We start from the raw sequence: 18299 nt of genomic DNA on the forward strand, positions 1-18299 counted from the left end.
AATGACCTCCACTGAAAAAGACACTTCCATTGTCTAGCCTAAATGTCTAATATTTTAAACAATTTATCAATTTTTATCCATGTAATAGTGCCAAAGACGTTCACATCTCTTTTGCATTTCACCATATTATATTCACAAAGCTATATGTAGCTTACTAAGAGTTGATTTTACGGAACAACGACAAGTAACACGTACTTGTGATGTGAGGGGAAAAATATTTTATTTGTCAATAATTTAAATTTCACCAAGTGAACATTTGATCTTCGAAAGAAAGAAGGTTCTTAACATGCGAAAGGTGTTCTGGTGAAATAAGAACAAAATAGTGTACATGAGAAGCATTATGTGTGATAGAAAGCTAAAAATGCACATTATTCTTAAGAGACCACATTTATGATGAAACATGGTGGTGGCAACATCTTCATGTGGGACTGTTTTTCTGCAGGTTCAGAAATTGCCAGGTCAGGATTCATAGAAAAGTGAAAGGAATTAAATACAGGGCACAAAAAGAAAAACTGAGAAAAGCAGCAACTTTTGAGACTAGATTCACCTCCCAACAGAACTACCTTTCATACAATTAACAGCCAGAGCTTCAAGAGAAGGGCTTTAGTAAAACCCAAACCATTATCATGTGCTCAAATATACCAAAATCCAGAACTACATCCAACTCAGAATCTGTTAAAGTATTTGAAAGTAGCCTTTCACTGCTGCTGTCCTTAAGTCTTCCACTTGTATTTACAGAAAAAGATGATTCAACAAAGTATCGACTCAAAGGGCTCAATACAAAAAAGCATGCCACACCTTACAGGGTTTTCTTTTATATATACAAAATATAAAAATCATGTTATTTACATTTCGCTTCCTAGTGAAATCCACTGAAATTAGTAGTAATGAAACAAACTGTGAGTAAGTTTCAGGGGTAATAAATACCACTAGCCTGGTAGAAACCAGCCCCTTGCTTCACACAGAGGGTATGGACTCGGGGCTGTTGAGACAACGGCTTCCTGGAGGCGTGCTCTCTTGAAGTTTTAAATTTTACCCAATTGAATACGTTTCGTAATGTACTTATTGCACCAATTCGACACTACGAAATGTCAATCTGAATGACCCGGCCCGGTTGTTAATGTTGATTCAATATTTGGAAGTGTGGCTAACGTGGACTCAACCGTTTCATTCACTTCCTCTGCTGCCATTGTCAAACGACAACCATAGGCAGACTACATTTCAAAAAGTGAGAAAAAATGTGATTTTAAAGTAAAAACAAAATTTCAAGTTGAAATACTACTGGAGGAATCCATCTCAAAGGAAGAAGCTAAGACAGAGCACTGAAGGGAGATGAGAATTGAGTGGAATTGTGTAGAAAGGTAATACCCAGCCTAAAGTATCACAGCAGGGCACAGTTTTTACATTGTTTTTCCCATTTTGCTCAAAATGTCATCCATCTATCTGTTGGTTGGTTCTTTTCTGCAGCAGTCATTAGGCAAGAGTCAAAGTAGGCTCTGGATAGGTTGCCAGTTCATCACTGGACATCTTGGGGAGACACAGGATAAAACAGCCACGCACACACAGACTTACAAGAACAATTTAGAGACCAACTAACCTAGTAGTCACATATTTCTGCCAGGAGAGGAAGCATGCATGGGAAGAACATGTAAACTATGCAAAAAAGACCCCAGCCCAGGATTTAAACTGAAGACCTACTTTCTGCAAGGCAACAGTGGTACCAACACTGGGCACTGAACAGATTTTAAGATGTGAATTTTTTAAAACCTAAAAGACAAAGTTCAAAGCAGTGAAAAAGCACGACAGCTACTCAGTCGAGTTAGCATTATCTGATTCTGAAGCTGTGTGACTGACATCAAAAGAGGGACAAAAAAAAATTATCTTCAGACAGACTTTCTCTTTGCATAACAATATGCTAATGCAGGCATTGTCTTCTGCTATGTCATTCATGTCTTTTGAGAGCTACTGCTACACTTAATTCTTTGAACTTCCACTTTGGAAAATCAAACCTCTGACAGTGTGTGTGCTTGCGCGTGTGCATGTCTCATATTTTAAATCGAATAAATCACTGTTCAAAATGACATCTTTTATCCACTTACAGTAAGTACCATAATAGCGGGAATAATCCAATAAAAATGATGAGGTTTCCCAGCTGAGCGGACTATTATATGTGCGTTCTTGTATTTGATACACTGTGAGGACTGTGTACTTAACAAGCTCTGCTGTGGGGACTGACATTTTGTGGGGCCCATCAGAAGAAGTGCTGTTTTCTAGCATCCATGAGGGGCCACCCTGAACCGACGAATCAGCAAATGGACAATTGGGACGGGACGTAAACAAACAGCTCCGGTCCTGCCCACCCACTGCCACGTATGCGGACATCCTGGAACTGATGATTGGATCTGATTGTCACATATAATGAAGCAAAAGGAGCCCATTCGTCCAGTTGCTTTCTGCATTGAGCTGAGAGAGACATGACACCCACCAAGCTCAAGAACCGCTGCCCCGTCTACCACAGCAAGTCCTGGAGGCTGAGGACAGACCTAGACAGCGTTCATGGAGTTAAGCATGCCCGGGAACAGAAGATCCTGCTCAGATGCACGTGCGGTAAGAGCTCCAAGATCAAGCGGCCTGTAATGCCCAATCATCTCTGCAGGTGCTGGGAGCTGGCCAGGGACTAGATCCCCAAGCTGTTGGACGAGCTGGAGGTCAGTCCCATGGTGGCCCTCAGGAACAAGTTCTTTGGCTACCTGGCTCTTTACCTCACTTCTCTCTATGGCCACAGAATTGGCATCATCACCAACCTGAGGACAGTTGAGGTAAATGAAGTAAGGCAGGAATCCATTCCCAATGCTCTGGGCTACATTATCAACGTGAGTCAGGCTCAGAGCCCCACCACAATCCCCATGGACCTCCATGTAAATTCTTAGCCCTTAACCTACAACTCTCTGCAAATCAAAACCAGGTTAAGAACCACAAGATAAACAGGGCATTTGGTTGTGCCCAAGTCTACCTAAATCGCGACGAGTTTGGCTGGATCAGCCGCTGGATGAGGATCAGAGCCAAGCTCCGGCTTCGCTGTGACTTAGTCTTTTTCAATGCCAGCAATGTTCGCCTCGTGAAGCTCGTCCGCCATGCAAGGGCTCTGTGGGCCGAAATGGGGAGAGATCATCCGTCTCTCCCCATTTCTACAAACCTCCATAGCCATGCTGGTGAGTACCAGCTATCACCTGGACCCCGGAGCATCCACACAACCATGCAGCCAACCATAAGTACCATGCATACAACCATATTTGTCTACTCTCTGCCCCCCCCGCCGCCACAGGCCAGCAACACCCAAACCAGCAAGGTGAGGAGGCAGATGTCCAGGCTGTTGTGTCACGACACCGCCACAGCAGACAGGTTCTATGCCTTGCAGCTGGACGTGCACCAGCTGGCCGCCCTCCGGAAGAAATTTGAGCAGGCCACCACAGCCACGACTTCCTCCAAATTTGATCAAGACACAGCACTGCGAGAGATTCCGCAGCACCACCACTAATGCCTTTATAATAAAGTACTTATCCATGATCTGTCTGTGCTAGTCATTTGTTCAAAGTACTGCTGGATGCATCAGGGCACCAACAGCAAGCCATGCTGTCATGCCAGCCCGCCAAGCCGGCCTTCCAAGCCAGTCATTTCATCAAGGAGCTGAGTTCCATGTATGACCAGAGTGAAGGAGTGACATGGCATGATTCTTGTTAGCAATCGTTCCAGAGGGAACTGGAATTGGAGGAGATGTTCTTTGGATGTCCCCTTTCCAAAGTCAGTTTTCAGTTGAGTGCGAGTCTTGGCACCAACATGGTGAACCCAAACAGTTTGACTCATACAGGAGGCTTCATTGTACTAGCACCACACTCAGTTGCTAGATTTAGAGATAGGCATGTGCTGGTAATACAAGTTTTATTAGCAGATGGCAGGAACCAGAAAATGTCCTGTCGATCTCTGTCCACCTCTTTAACGTTAAATGTTTCATGTCACTTTTTTAAAATGTATATTCTTTATTTATTGTATTTTAATTTTGTCATTTAAATTTTTTAAATTCAGGTCCAATTTACATGTTAAGAAAAATTTAAAGAATATTTAAAAAGTACTTGAAACATTTTTATTTAGGGTAATGATTAAGCTATAAAAATGAATGAAAAATCAATGGAAGTTAATGAAAAAGTGTGTGTGTGTGTGTGTGTGTGTGTGTGTGTGTGTGTGTGTGTGTGTGTGTGTGTGTGTGTGGCCTTGGAAAAATTAGCCTTGCAATGTATCAAATCAAACAAACACCATGTTGTGAGGACCAACTCACAAAGTGCTGTTTTGGGTTATTGGTTAGGTTAAGTTTAGGTTGGGGTTAGAGTTAGGCTTATACTGGTAATGGTTAGATTTTGGACAAAGTTCAGGGCTGGGCTATAGAAATGAGTGGAAGTCGATGAAAAGTCCTTGTGAATATAGAAAGGCACACATGCGGGTGTGCCTGTGTGTACTGGTTAAGGTCAAGTTCGGAGGATGGAAGAAGCTGCCAAACTTTCTCAGGGATGGGAAATGTCTTGGCTTCCCTTCTCACAAGTGGACCCAGCTGACTGTTGCTCCCATTTGTGTGTTTGAGTGTGCATGCACACATGCATTCGTATATTATTCGGTCTCACTCAGTGTCTGTGCATGTGCCTGGGGAAGTGTGTGTGTGTGTGTGTGTCGTGCCTAGACAGACAGATTTGTGGGCACAGTAGCTTTTACAGAGTGCTAGAGCAAGCCATTAATAAAACAGTCAGAGGAAGAAGAGGCAGTCAGAGGTCAGTCCCTAGGTAGCCGGCCTGTTCCTTTCCATTGTGTATGTGTGTGTCTCACGAAAAAAAAAAAAAAAGACCACAGTGTGTGGGTAAGAAAAATAACATCAACCCCCTGTTACTATCACTGCCCTGTAGTCCCTGTGTGGTCTGCTAACACATATTTCACAGTAGAATGCTAGCTGCCCACAGATGTGTAAGCAAATAAGAAAGGTTGTGATTAGACGGCGTGCAGCTCTCATCAGAAGCAGCATAGTGGGCATAGAGGTTTTAGTGTGCGAATGCACGTGTGTTTCCCGTGTCCAGAGGTTAAAATAAGACAGCAGGAAAGGAACTAGGAAACAATTCATCCTGCAGGATGTAGCACAAAGGACACACATGCTCATGAAACTACCATAAAAAAGCATGTGTTGCACAAACCTCACACTCTTCCCCCACACAGACACGTCCACAAAGACATTTATTTCTGTCTTGCCAGAATGAACAAAGAGGATAAGACATAAATGTCACACACACACATAACGATTCCTTTGTAACTCTGACTTTCACCCTCTCCCCCTCTTGTCAAAAAAATGTAGCAACTTGTCCAACATGAGAGCGAGACTGTGATAAAGCACTGCAAAACAACACTATTAAAATAAATGGTCAAGCTGTCCCGGCATCAATTAGACTGACAGCTTTCTTCTCTCTCACACACACACACACACACACACACACAAGCACGCACATGCACACACACAGAGATGCACATAGATCAAGCTGACTTTACTTCTCTGTCCAAACTTTATTGCTCCACCTAGTCCTAGCCTCCTTCAAACCCGTCCTCTCTTTCATTTCGTCTTTCATTTCATCCTCTGTTCTGCGCTCATTATGTCTCTCTGGCAACAGTTTTGTCTCTGTGATCAATCCCTCCTGTCGTTTTCCCTTATCCAGATATATCCGTTTCGTTCTGTTCTCTGTCCTTTTTCTCCCCTCTCTCTAAATTTTTAAACATGGCCATTTGGCTTTAGACGTAACTAATTGCTATCACAGAATATCAGACTGCAGCTTTGGCCCCACTCTCCTGGCTCATCCTGTGTGTGTATGTGAGTTGTTTGTTGGGAAATAGGCTCAGTCATGGTCAGAGCAGTGGTGCCAGCTCTAAACGTGGGGCTCACAGATGAAGACCGTGGTCAGGGCAGCACCTGGTGACAGCTGCTACAGCCCTCTTACCCTTCTCCCCTACGTTCTCATTTCACCGCATGGAGGCAACGAGGCCAACCTGAGTTGCGTTTGGTGTCTTTCGAGTCCCTCTTGGGTTTCCCCGTTTCGCCTGCATCAATATTCTGTCCGAGTTAACTCTGCTGTTGAAAACTACCATCAAAGTGGGGAATGTAATAATGAAAGGTCTAGGCAGCCAAGAGACAAAACTGGTGAACTCTGGGTTGTTCTACGACAGGCTTTCAGTTTGTTAAATGCACAATTATCCAGAATCAATTATCCTTCAAAATACCTGCACATTTTTTTGTAGGTAAGCATAATACCAGTGGTGGCCTTCTCTGCTAGCCCTAGAAAATTGAAAAGAAAAAGTGTAAAATGTTTTAAACATATTTCATTTTATCTATAATTAAATTTTTATTCTACAAAACGAGTTGCTTATTGGTATTACCAAGGCTTCACTTTAATTTCCTGATTTAAAAAGTGCCTTAAATGCATCTGGCGAGCTGCTCCGCCTCAGGGCCTGCGGTACAAATTCAGCTACCCCTTCATCGTTGGCATGACTGACAGAATTATCAGTCAATCAAAATTCACATACAATGTCGGTTCGTCCTTCAGGCCCTGATGCTAGTCAAACCGCGGTAAAGCTAGCCGGCTCTGCAACCAGCCGGCCCAGCACACGATATACAAGTGTGCAGCAGCTCAAGACATTATGGTACACCCATTTACGTGCTGCTTTCACAATAAAAGCGCACATCCGGTCCATGTTTGAGCTACTCAAAATAGGTTTCCAGCCGCTGCAGTTGCAAAAAGAAAATAATATATGCTGAAAAACTAATACATTGTTTGACATTTACATCATTTTTTATAACAACCCAAGGTAACATAGTTAATTGATTTAGCTATAAAATGATTTCATGTGCCTGTAAAATATATAATACTCACTGTAAGAGATTTAAACTATATATTTTAAAAGTATATTTTTCTTAACATATTTCTTTTTTTTTTTAAGGTCTTGTTGGCTCTAGTGGCCTTTATTTGAAAGTAGTTTGACAGGGAGGAGGGTTATGAGAAAGGGGGAAGACATGCAGCAAATGTCACCAGACCAGGAAACGAACCTGAAACCACCAGCATGAGGACTAAGGCCTCAATACATGGGGTGTGCTTTGCCCCTGCACCACCACAGCACCCTTTTCTTAATGTATTTCAAGTAACAATTCAATCTACTGTAAAGAGCTGTCCTCAAAGAAAAAAACAAAAAACATTTCAAAGTTTTGAAAAATTAGGCATGGAAAAAAATAGCCAAGGGGAGCCAACAGTTGAGCTAGCTCTTCTGAGGACATGTTTTACAATGCTAAATGATAAGCTGCTGTTTTTCCACTCATTAACTCTACTACATGTCAATAAAACTGCAGTTTTATTTATAGCATTCCTGTGAAGTTTGAAAGAAAATTTAGATGGATTTTCACTGCTGAGGGGCAACTGCACATTTATAAATTATGCTCACTGCACAAAGTTCTGCAAGTCCAAAACTTTTCAGAAGCTACTATAACAGTGGCCTTGGGGGAAATGCTTGGCAGCAGGGAACTTTTATATTATATGTATATGTATATATATGTGCCTGCTGTGGAACAAACTGGCAAAAGGAGAAAAGAACTGAAAGCGTCAAAGTTTTCTGATCTAATCTTTTATCGGCTTGCATGTAACTTTTTTCTTTTTTCAGAATTTCAGTGATGCTGATGAGGAGCAGTGATTTAGTGAAACTGTGAGGAGGTTTATGATATCTGTGGGTAATCTGGCTGGAACAGTCAAAGCCCACTAGGCTCATTATTTGTAATTGACCTTATTTGTGCCAGTTCTGTACACTGAACACAGTTACTGCCTTTCTCAGCAGCCCAAACTAATTTGGGCTCTGATTTCTGTCTTTCCGTCTTAAACAGAAGCAGCTTTTCCTGCGTACACACCAGATGATGGAGCGAGCAGTAAAATGTGTGTTTGTGTGCGCACATGTGCGTGTGTTGGTGACCTAATTGCAGAGAATAGAGGCCGGCCATTTCCTGTGTTTATTTTCTTGTCATTAGGGATGCAGAGGAGGGATAAAGAACTTTTGGTTATTTCTTCGTCCAGCTGACCTGGCATTTTTATTGAGGTCAAAGCAAGAGGCAGAAAACTGAAAACTATTTCATCTAGTGAAATCTTGGATGAGAAACAAGAGCAAAAACATTAAGAAAATAATACATAGTTGGCTTTAGCTAAGAAAATATTTATATAGAAGACCATTAAAAAGATGAAAGGAACTTAGTTCAGCAGAGTTTTAAGATTTTGCACAACACATTTTTGCAGCAAGGCAGTGGAAAGTGCTTTACTTGACAAAAAAAAATTAATATAGTCATCAATTATGAAACAAGCCAACATATTTCGTCAAATACCATCATCAAGAATAATCATCAGCAAATATGCTGATCAATGTTCAACATACTCTTAATCAACTAAGTAACTCTTTAATTGGTGGGTTTTAAGTCCTGATTTAAACAGCCTCTGTGTTTCAGCAGGTCTGCAATTTTCTGGAAGTTTGTTCCAGAATAAGAAATCAGGTTTTGTTCTGGAGATACAAAGCAGACCAGAACCAGGAGACCTGAAAGGTCTGGAAGCTTGAAAACAACAACAGCAGATGTTTAAGATTAGGCAGAGCTGTAAAGACAATGTTACAGTAAATAATGCAACTAGAACATATGGATGAATTTCTTTAGCTCTTGATGCAACGCAAGTCCTTTATGCCTGAAAATGTCCTTCAGGTGATGGAAGGCCGGCTTGGAAACAGTCTTACGGACCCAGAACTGAACCTGCAGGTCTGGGTCCATCATCAGACCCAGATTTCAGGCCTGATTAGTTTCTAGCTGTGTGTTGACTTAGGATCACACCTTCATCATAATTTGCTACTGTCAATAATAATGTTTTTGCCACTGTGGAAAGTTAGCTACATTTGTTCATCTGCTTGATGTGGAGGATTCTGTGTTCAGCTTGTTTGAACTGAATGTGAGGTTGTGTTGTCAAAAAGTTGAAGCAAGTGAAAAGAAAGCAGCGTCAGCAGCTGCTTCATAGGTTTTCTGGTGGAGTTTATTCATCCATCTGGAGCAGCCAAAACTCTACTGGTTTTATAGCAAACTGGCAACACACCTACACTTGATTAGACCACACCATGAGAAAACAGGTCAAATCAAACAACAAAATAAAAAACAAAGAAACAGGAATAAGATTAATTTAATTTACAAAATCACCAACATAACATAACTAGTCTGCAAAATAAAACATTTAATACAGGACAACTCAGAAGGTTACTTTAAAGAAAACCACAAAATGTGATAGAAAAAGAAAAACCACATTTGGTGGGACCCAGTGATGCAATCAGTAACATCAGGAAATGCTAGTCCAGCCTCGCCCATACACCTGCTCAGGGTGTGGCATCTAAAGGACAAACAATGGTGAGGACAAAAGAAAAATTATTTACCAGAAATGTACCTCATAACCAAGCAACAGGAATATTGATTTAATGGTTTAGCAGTGATAGCTTTCAATAAAACATATGCTTATACCATAAATTCCTGACTACCAAGCAAACCTGATTAAAAACCGCATTTAGAAAGAAAATCTATTTTATACTTTTATCACATCGGATTTTAAGCCGCAGGTGTCCCACACGGTGTAATGTTAGATATTTACACATAAAGATATTACACGTGACGATTTTTAAACTTTTAATTTAATACATATCGTTACATAAATACATATTGTATATGCTTTTTTTTTTACAACAGTTCTACTAAAATTACAGAGAACAGTTCTTGTTCTCTGTTTAAATATACATATGTATCAGTAACACAAATTATGTTCTTCATGCTCGCCGGACAAACTGCGACAGTTCGTCTCTCTGGACAAATCCACAAACGCACCTGACCCACAAGAGCTCAACCACAACCCCAACGTGTTTCACGCACCATATGCACAAAGATAACAAATACCGCGCAAATACTGGCCAAATGTGCACGGTTCACCAAAACAACAAATAATCTTTTTTTTTTTTTTTTTTTTTACAAATTATACTAAATAATAAAGATAGGAAAGCAAAGCGTACCTCTGGGATCCACGGGAGGCGGAGGATGGAGATTCCCAGGTTCAGGTGACGTGTCTGAGATCTCCACTCAACCCTGTTAGATTTACAGGAGGTTGAAACTCCACTTATTCATTTTTAGGTATCTTCACTGCATAATCATATGTAGCTTACAGAAACAGCGCCAATCTGTAAAATAAGCAAAAGTAAATTTGCCAATAACATTTATGGTGCGTTCACACCAAAAGCGTTTTGAGCGTCAAAGTCTATGTGGAGGCCTAGCACAGCGAGATTTGACCCGAAGAGCGTCAAAACAACGTCTAGAGCTGACCCGCCCTCGACGCTCCTCCACATAGACTTTGAATGTAAACCAGATGCTCGAAGCGCTAGGTGTAGAACAAAATGTCAAGCGACTGCATTCAAAGTGCAAACGCATCTAACTTGAAGCATCGGACACGTTTTTGACACGTACAGCACTTTTGGTGTAACCGCACCATGATGTGGGCTACGTACAAGATGTTTTGACAGAAAATACCTTTTTTTTTAATCCACAATGTTGTTAAAAGCAAAGCCAGTTAGATAATAAAAAAATCCAGTAATTTAAAAAAAAAAAAAAATATATATATATATATATATATATATATATATATATATATATATATATATATATATATATATTACTTAAAGGAATATCTCAAGGTATGCACAATGCGTACAGCGCCGGTCATTGATTTGTGAAAGTTTTCCTAATTGATCACACAATTTCATTGGACCTCTGTGAACTATTCATTAATTGATTGGTCTACTATTATGAGGCAAAATGTTTTTACCGGTATGAAGAAAAAAAACATGCATTAGTCGCACTTCAGCATCAGCCGCAGTGTTCGAAGTGCGGGATAAAAGCAGCGGCTTATAGTCCAGAATTTACGGTTTGTAGTCTGCAGCATAATGCTACCACAAACAAACTCAGGATAGTGAGTGAAGAAAAGTTATCACAGCAGTGTTTAAATTTAAGTATTATGATCAACTACACAAAGATAAAATATATCAATTAAGGGACAAGTGATAAATAAACACGAATGCAACTACTTTGTCACACATATTAACTAAACTGAATAAATATTAAATGCAGTATAATGGGGTGCTCATTTTAAAAATTGATGAGTGAAAATGGATCACGGCATAATTTTTATTTTATTTATTTATTTATTTTTTTTTTATGTCCCCATCAGTCAAAATGACAGACAACAAAAAGATCTAGTGCAAACTCTTTCAGGAAGTGTGAAAAAGGATTATCATTCACAGGAACAAACTGGAATCTGTCAAACAAACCAGCCTGATATTGTTCCCTTCGACATGCTCTAAGAGAATATTGTGATTAACCGTGTCAATAAATTACAAAGATCTAATAAGACCAGAACAGATATGAGTCCGTTATCTGAAGCCGTGATAATATTGGTGACTTTCTGCAGTGCCGCTTCAGATCTCTGAGACCTTCCAACAGGCCATTACTGGTTAGGCGTTCACACAGTTGATTAGCAACAAAATCTCTCAAGGATTTTTAGAAAAGAAAAGAAGATTAGCTGTGTGGGTCTGTGATTTGTCATTTTGATTGAGAGAACGTTTCTTAAATAAAGGTGTAATTACAGCTGCCTTGAAAGCCTCCGATCAAAACAGAAACCCAAACGAACAGAAGATCAAACACCCACATTTTATAACGGATAGATAATTAATGTTGTCATATAGCAAAGACTTAAAACCTGAGTCCTTGAGGTTAAACTTCAAAAAATTACAGCCTTGAATGCGTCACTTTAAAAATTCAAATTTTATTAAAGCTCAACTGAAAAGGAAATGCACCCTTGCTCATATTTTACTGTACTACTTACGGATTACACTTGCATTGTAGATCTTTTTCACTCTATTGAGCTTGCTGGTACTCTGTTTGAGGATTGGGATTTTGTTTGATGAAATGCATAAAAGAAGTCACTTATCAAACACGGGTCATTGTGGCATAATGTCAATGTCAGCAGAGAGCCCTGCAGGAAAAATGCAGATCAAAATGTGTGTTTTAATTGTTTGGCAAGAGTGTTGCTGCTAAAAAAAATCCCTCAGCAATTTCCAGAGGGACCGAAATACAAATTAATCTCACGCTACAGGGGCTCAATGGGAAACAGTGGGGCACTCATTTCTTACAATGACTGCTGGAATTGTTGGATGGTTAATTAAAGTTACACAAAGAACGGAAGTTGCTCATAAAGGGAATTTGTATTGGGATTAGAAAATATCCATCCACCCATTTTTCATACCTGGCCATTGTAGTTGGTTGCTAAACCCTTTGGTTGGGCAGTGTCAGCTTTTAATTAAAGGTGGGCAGATAGATCCAGAATATCAATATTGATACCAAGTCGATATCACTATCGGATCAATACTAGCATGCTAAACCGATACTTCAGTTCAGGGTTAGGGTTAGGAAATTGATTTTAATCTTGTATTAAAGTCAACTCTATCTAAAAAAGATGTTTTGATTTGACCTAATAACTTTTTTGTACTTTGTTCAGTTAGGAGAAAATGCACACAACTTTGTTTTGTTTTTCTATTTTTTCTGCTCAGTACGTTAGTATGTTATTAAAGTATGTTGTAGATGCCTCGCAACTTTGTCTGAATTCCTAGTTTTTAACAGAAATATTTCAAAGGAATAAAATACACAAAAAAGGTCAGAAGTTTGATGACATTACAAACTTAAATAATAAAAAGTATCGTATCAGTATCGGTATTGTCGATACCGGCACTGTATTTTACTTGGCACTGGATCGATGAGAAAATATTTGCACTACCGCACACCTCTGTTTTTAATATTAACCTTTCTTAAAACATTATCTGGGAATATTGTTTTATTGTTTGCTGAGAAAAGTTTACAATGGTATTCCGTTATTGCTTGTTGTTTTTTTTAATATGTTATTTTAAGACTTTTTTGTTTTATTTCCTATTACGTCTTCTTAGATTAAAGACACGACTGTTGGATTAATTTACTTAGCACACTAATTACTGAAAATCACTTAAATAAATGGCCCCCGTCTTGTGCTACGGTTGTGGACTCCTCCGTCACCTCTGAGCCAGACAACAGAAAACGGAGCAAGCTTTCCAGCAGAAACCAAACCCAAACATGGGTTTGTTGACACTTTTCAGTGTTTCCTCCATTAAATAAAATAAAAACAGACTAATTCCAAACACAAGACTTTGTGCAACAATCAAGCAGTAGCATCACCCAGCGTGTTTACGCCTGTGAATTACTCTTTCACACAAGGTGCTCCTGTTTACAGGGAACAGCAGAAGATGAAGAGCTAGCAGAAAGCACACTCTTCACACAGAAAACAAACATAACTTTTTAAAATGTACATGTGCATGAAGAACCCTTCATTTGCATCAGTTTGAATGGCAGTACTCCAGCAACAGTGTCTCTATTTCTGGATTCTTCAGTGTTGCTGTTCAAACCTGCTGTAAAAAGGTCAGCACTCAGGAAAAATAAGTACATAATAGTAAGTGAGGAGGGATCCTCCTCCCCAGCAGAGTTTCAAATGATTTATGAATCCATGCCAAGATGCTGGAGGCTGATCTGGTGACTAATGGGACTCTATTAGTCTCTCTTACTAAAGTGTTTATGGAGTAAGAGATTTCCTAAAAACCCACATCAAGAGATTTTTTTTTTCTCTTGATGAACTCAGTGGAAGCAAGAAGGCGTGAAGACGAGCTATAAATAAAACACAGTAATGTCACCTTTTTTGGGAGGACATTTAAACATGTCTGGCAAGCAGCAGCTAAGGATAAAGCACCATTATTCAGAGTATTATTTATTCAGAGGCTTAACCTTGGCTATAAACTCACAGGTCGGATTTTGTAAGTATTCTGTTATTAGAGAGGCTTTTTCCCAAAGCTCCTCTCAGGTTACTCACACAACAAAGGCAAAATTGGATTCACCTAATTGCACAAGCAGTTTCTGTTGTAGGCCCCATCGAAGCCGGGATGGTTTCTAGGTCACATGTGTCAAACTCAAGGCCCGGGGGCCAAATCTGACCCACCATAGCTTTTTTATGTGGCCCTCTAGACTCCAGACGCTACATTACATCAGTCAGTCCCTTTGGTTTTTAGTAATCACAGAAATCGATAGATCCCCGTATTTTTGTCGTTCTAGTGCATAACTTTAGGTTTACTCCAAATTTTCCGGCAAAGATTGTGAAGAAAGTTGATGCCAACTCTTTCCTGTAGGGGGCAGTGTTCTTACTTTACAACACTGCTGCCTCCCCCTTATGTCATAGCAACTTATTAGTTAAACCATGATCGATGTGACAATTAACAAAGTCACAATTAACGTAACACATAGATGCAAATATTTCTAAATTAGCTGCACAAAATCGATGATTTTGATTAAAAAATATATATATATATTCACATAAACTATTGCGAAATCCTGGAGGGACAGTATAATGTGAAAAGATGTTCAATATTATTTAATTTAAGAAGTACTTATCAAATGCAGAGACAGTTGGTTAATGTGATTTATCAATACATTCTTGCACAAACGGCTATTTAAACATATTCATGATCTTGATTTGGTCCAAGACGAAAATGAGTTGGACACCCCTGTTCTTGGGGAAAAGAAAGTTCTCAGTAAATATTTATTCACAGACAAAGTTATTGGTAATAATTTAGAACGGCACAGGAAGAATATACAGAGATTCTTTATGGAAAAGCTTTTTTTCTTTAAAAAAAAACTATTTATGGACTAATTCTCTTTGAGGTACGCAACTTCTGCCACTTTGTCGTGTCTCTGCTCATGTTTCATACTTACGGATCAACTGAACATCTGGTGATGAAACGTCAAGGCTCTCAGTGCCACCATATGGCCAGATTATTGGTAGCTGAATTAATCAGAAAGTAGGTCAAGTCAGGAGTTTCACCCTCAATTTCAAGCATCTGGCACAATTGTGACTCTTGATGAGAGCAAGCAGTGTCATGTAAGGTAAGAATAAATAAGGTCATTATTGGATCATAGCTGCATAACAGTGGAACTTTTCTACAGATCCCAAAAAAATTTTGTGGTCCAAACATTTGCAGTGAGGTGTTAGAGTTTTATTTTCCCTCTTGTATTGTGTCTTATTACGCTATTAAAACAAAAGGTAATTAAAAAGTAATTTGACTTCTAGTTTGTTGAAAAGGACATTTTCTTTTCTTGCCAGACATTGTGGTCCAACTTATTGATTGGAGACAGTGTGCAGATTATCCATCCATCCATCCATCCATCTTCCTCTTGTCCAAGATCAGATTACAGCGTAACAAAACCAGGAGGGCCACCCAGTGACACGATCAGCTCCAAACCTTCTGGCCCTCAACCCAGAAGGTTTGTTCTGATTCTGTCTCCCAACAGCCTGGTTCCCATTGACCACATAATTGTGCAATTTGACATCTTACTTAATGGAAACTCGACAATTTTGAAAAAAAAAAAAAAATCTCGCTAAAAGGTTTATTTAATGGAAAAACTGCAGTTGTGAGATTGTGTTTTGTCAATATTAGCGGGATATCAGCAAGGTTTTGTGCACATTTGTACTGGAGATGCAGCTAGTGAGACATATTCTTTAAAAAAAAAAACTCCAAAAAGAAGAGGCCAAGAAATATCCTGACCAGAAACCTGGAAAACCTCGACTGACTCGCTCCAAAGCAGAACAACAAGCTGTTTTCTAGCTTCCTGAGCCCTTTTACCCTACGCTGTGAGCTGATTTCAGCTGCTTGTATGTGGGATCTTGTTATTCAGTCATTATCCGTGTCTCATGAGTGCAGGTGATTACTGGAGCACAGACGGACAGGTAAATCAAGAGCTTCACCTTTCGGCGCAGCTCTTTCTTCATCATGACAGACGAGAGCAGCGATGCATTATTGCAGATGAAGTCCCAATCCATCCATCCGTCTCCCGCGCCATTTTACCATCACTCAACAAGACACCAAGATATTAAAACTCCTTCACTTCAGGCAGACATTGATCCCCGACCCGCAGGGAGCAGTCCACCTTTAACCGGCCGACAACCTTGGACTTAAACTCAATTTGAGGCGTCCAGAAAGAGAGCCAGTTCCTCAAAGTGTGTTTGATTTTTGATTTTTTAACTTTTCCAGCTCTCATAAGCAGATTACATTCACCCAGAGGTGTAGAGTAGCCAAAAAACCGTACTCAAGTTAGAGTAGTACTACTTCAACATATTTTTACTTTAAATAAAAGTAAAAAGTAGTCAACCAAGAAATTACTCATTTGATAAACAGGCCACTCAAGTAAAAAACAAAATCATTTCATACTTAAAAACGACTTCATCAGACAGACCAAAATGAAAATAATTCACATTGATCAGATAAATACAGCATAGGAAAAATCAGGCAAAAGAAACATTTGTCAAAAATCAATTTTTTCAAAATAAAACATGACATTTTTAAGAAAAACTGGAGATGTGTGTCTGTGGAGATGTGTTCTTGCTAAAACAGGCTTCATTCAGAGAAGTTGCTCAAAGTGGGTAGAGTGTTCAGAAATTTAACTCAAGTAATAGTGATACTTCATTACATTACTCAAGTAAAAGTAAAAAGTACAGTGTAGTAAAAGTACTTCTAAAAATACATATTCTCCAAATAAAAATGTAACTGAGCAAATACTGGCCAACTCTGCATTTACCACAATGTCACACAAAAAAAGCAAGACTTTCCTCATATTGTCTGGAAAACTATTCATGAATAAGATCCTCTGTTTTCTGTTTCTTGCTTCCTGCTGAGCTAAGAAGCCACGCTATTAGTCAGAGTCAGAGTTGGAGCCTGGTTTTGTGCCGTTAGCTAGTTTTTCACGCTGCCAGTGCGCTGCCGTTATTAGCCCTCTCCGCGCTGGGCTGCATCTTACTCTTCCACTTGCTCGTGCATAGTTTATTAATATTTTAATCAGGCAGGAAATGGCCCGAGGGCTGCCAGCAGTTGCAGATCATTGTTTTATTCTTCACACCAGCTACTCTTTAACTGGGTCTGACTGATGCTGTCTAAAAAAACAGCTTGAAACCATGGTGTCTAATCACAACAGTGGAGCTGGAGTGTGCGTGCACAGCTCGAAATCGTGGATATTTTTGCGCGTTTCCCTTTTCAAACAGAAACTGGGCCTTCACCTTCAATGCTGTATAAAATGCTAACACGTTCGCTGGCAGAACGTCTACATCATGTCTTGTATCCTCTGAGCTCTACCCAGATGCCCCTTCACTGCCATCTCCAGCTGTTAAAATCTGTCTCCAGCACAGAATTCCCTGCTGTACTGTGCGTTCACCCTGTTTAAACCTTAATTATCACTGGATGCATTCTTTAATAATTACTGGCAATAAAGGAGAATGTTACTCCAGACTTGGCATGTCTGTGGAGAGTACATGTGGTTGTATTTTTCTGTCAGGATGCCTCCCATTGCTCATGCGTACAATGTGTGTGTGTGTGTGTGTATGCGTGTGTGTGTGTGTGTGCGTGTGCGTGTGTGTGTGTGTGTGTGTGTGTGTGTGTGTGTAATGGCTCCTGTGTGACTGTGACCTTTGAAATTCTACCAGGGATACCAGAGGTTCCGGCTCAGCCTATTTCCCTGAGACTGAAATATTTTTGCTTGGTCAGTAACATTCATCTGCAGCAGGGGATGGATTCTTTTTATGCTGATTGGTATTTCTTTTTTCAGACTTCTGTGCTGATGTAAATTATTCATGCCCCTTCAATTTTTATTTCTTTATTTTTTGCCTTTCACCACATTACAGCCACCGCTCTAAACATATTTTGTTGGGATTTTATGTCATAGATCAACACAAAATAGCCTGTGACTGAAATAGAAGGAAAATAACACAATGGTTTTTGCAAAAATATCCAAAAGGCGTGTTTAGCCGTGATGGTCCTGATAATATCGAGTGCGCCTATCTGTCTTAAAGGGGCGGCATTATGTATTTTCCAGGCACATATTGTCATTGTGTGGCACAATCAAGTGACAATAGCAACGTATCCGTTATAAATGTGCGCAAAACTTTCTCAATACTATACTAATGGTGAAAAAATAATTTCCCATTTGCTGAATTTTTGTTAAATAAGAAATGATTAAAATCACCAGTTTTAACACCCAGTTGTTGATCATGTGACTCGTGTGA

This window comes from Poecilia latipinna, unplaced genomic scaffold (assembly GCF_001443285.1).
Source record: "Poecilia latipinna isolate Pla-1442-1.1 unplaced genomic scaffold, P_latipinna-1.0 Scaffold1603, whole genome shotgun sequence".
In the NCBI taxonomy this organism is placed as follows: domain Eukaryota; kingdom Metazoa; phylum Chordata; class Actinopteri; order Cyprinodontiformes; family Poeciliidae; genus Poecilia; species Poecilia latipinna.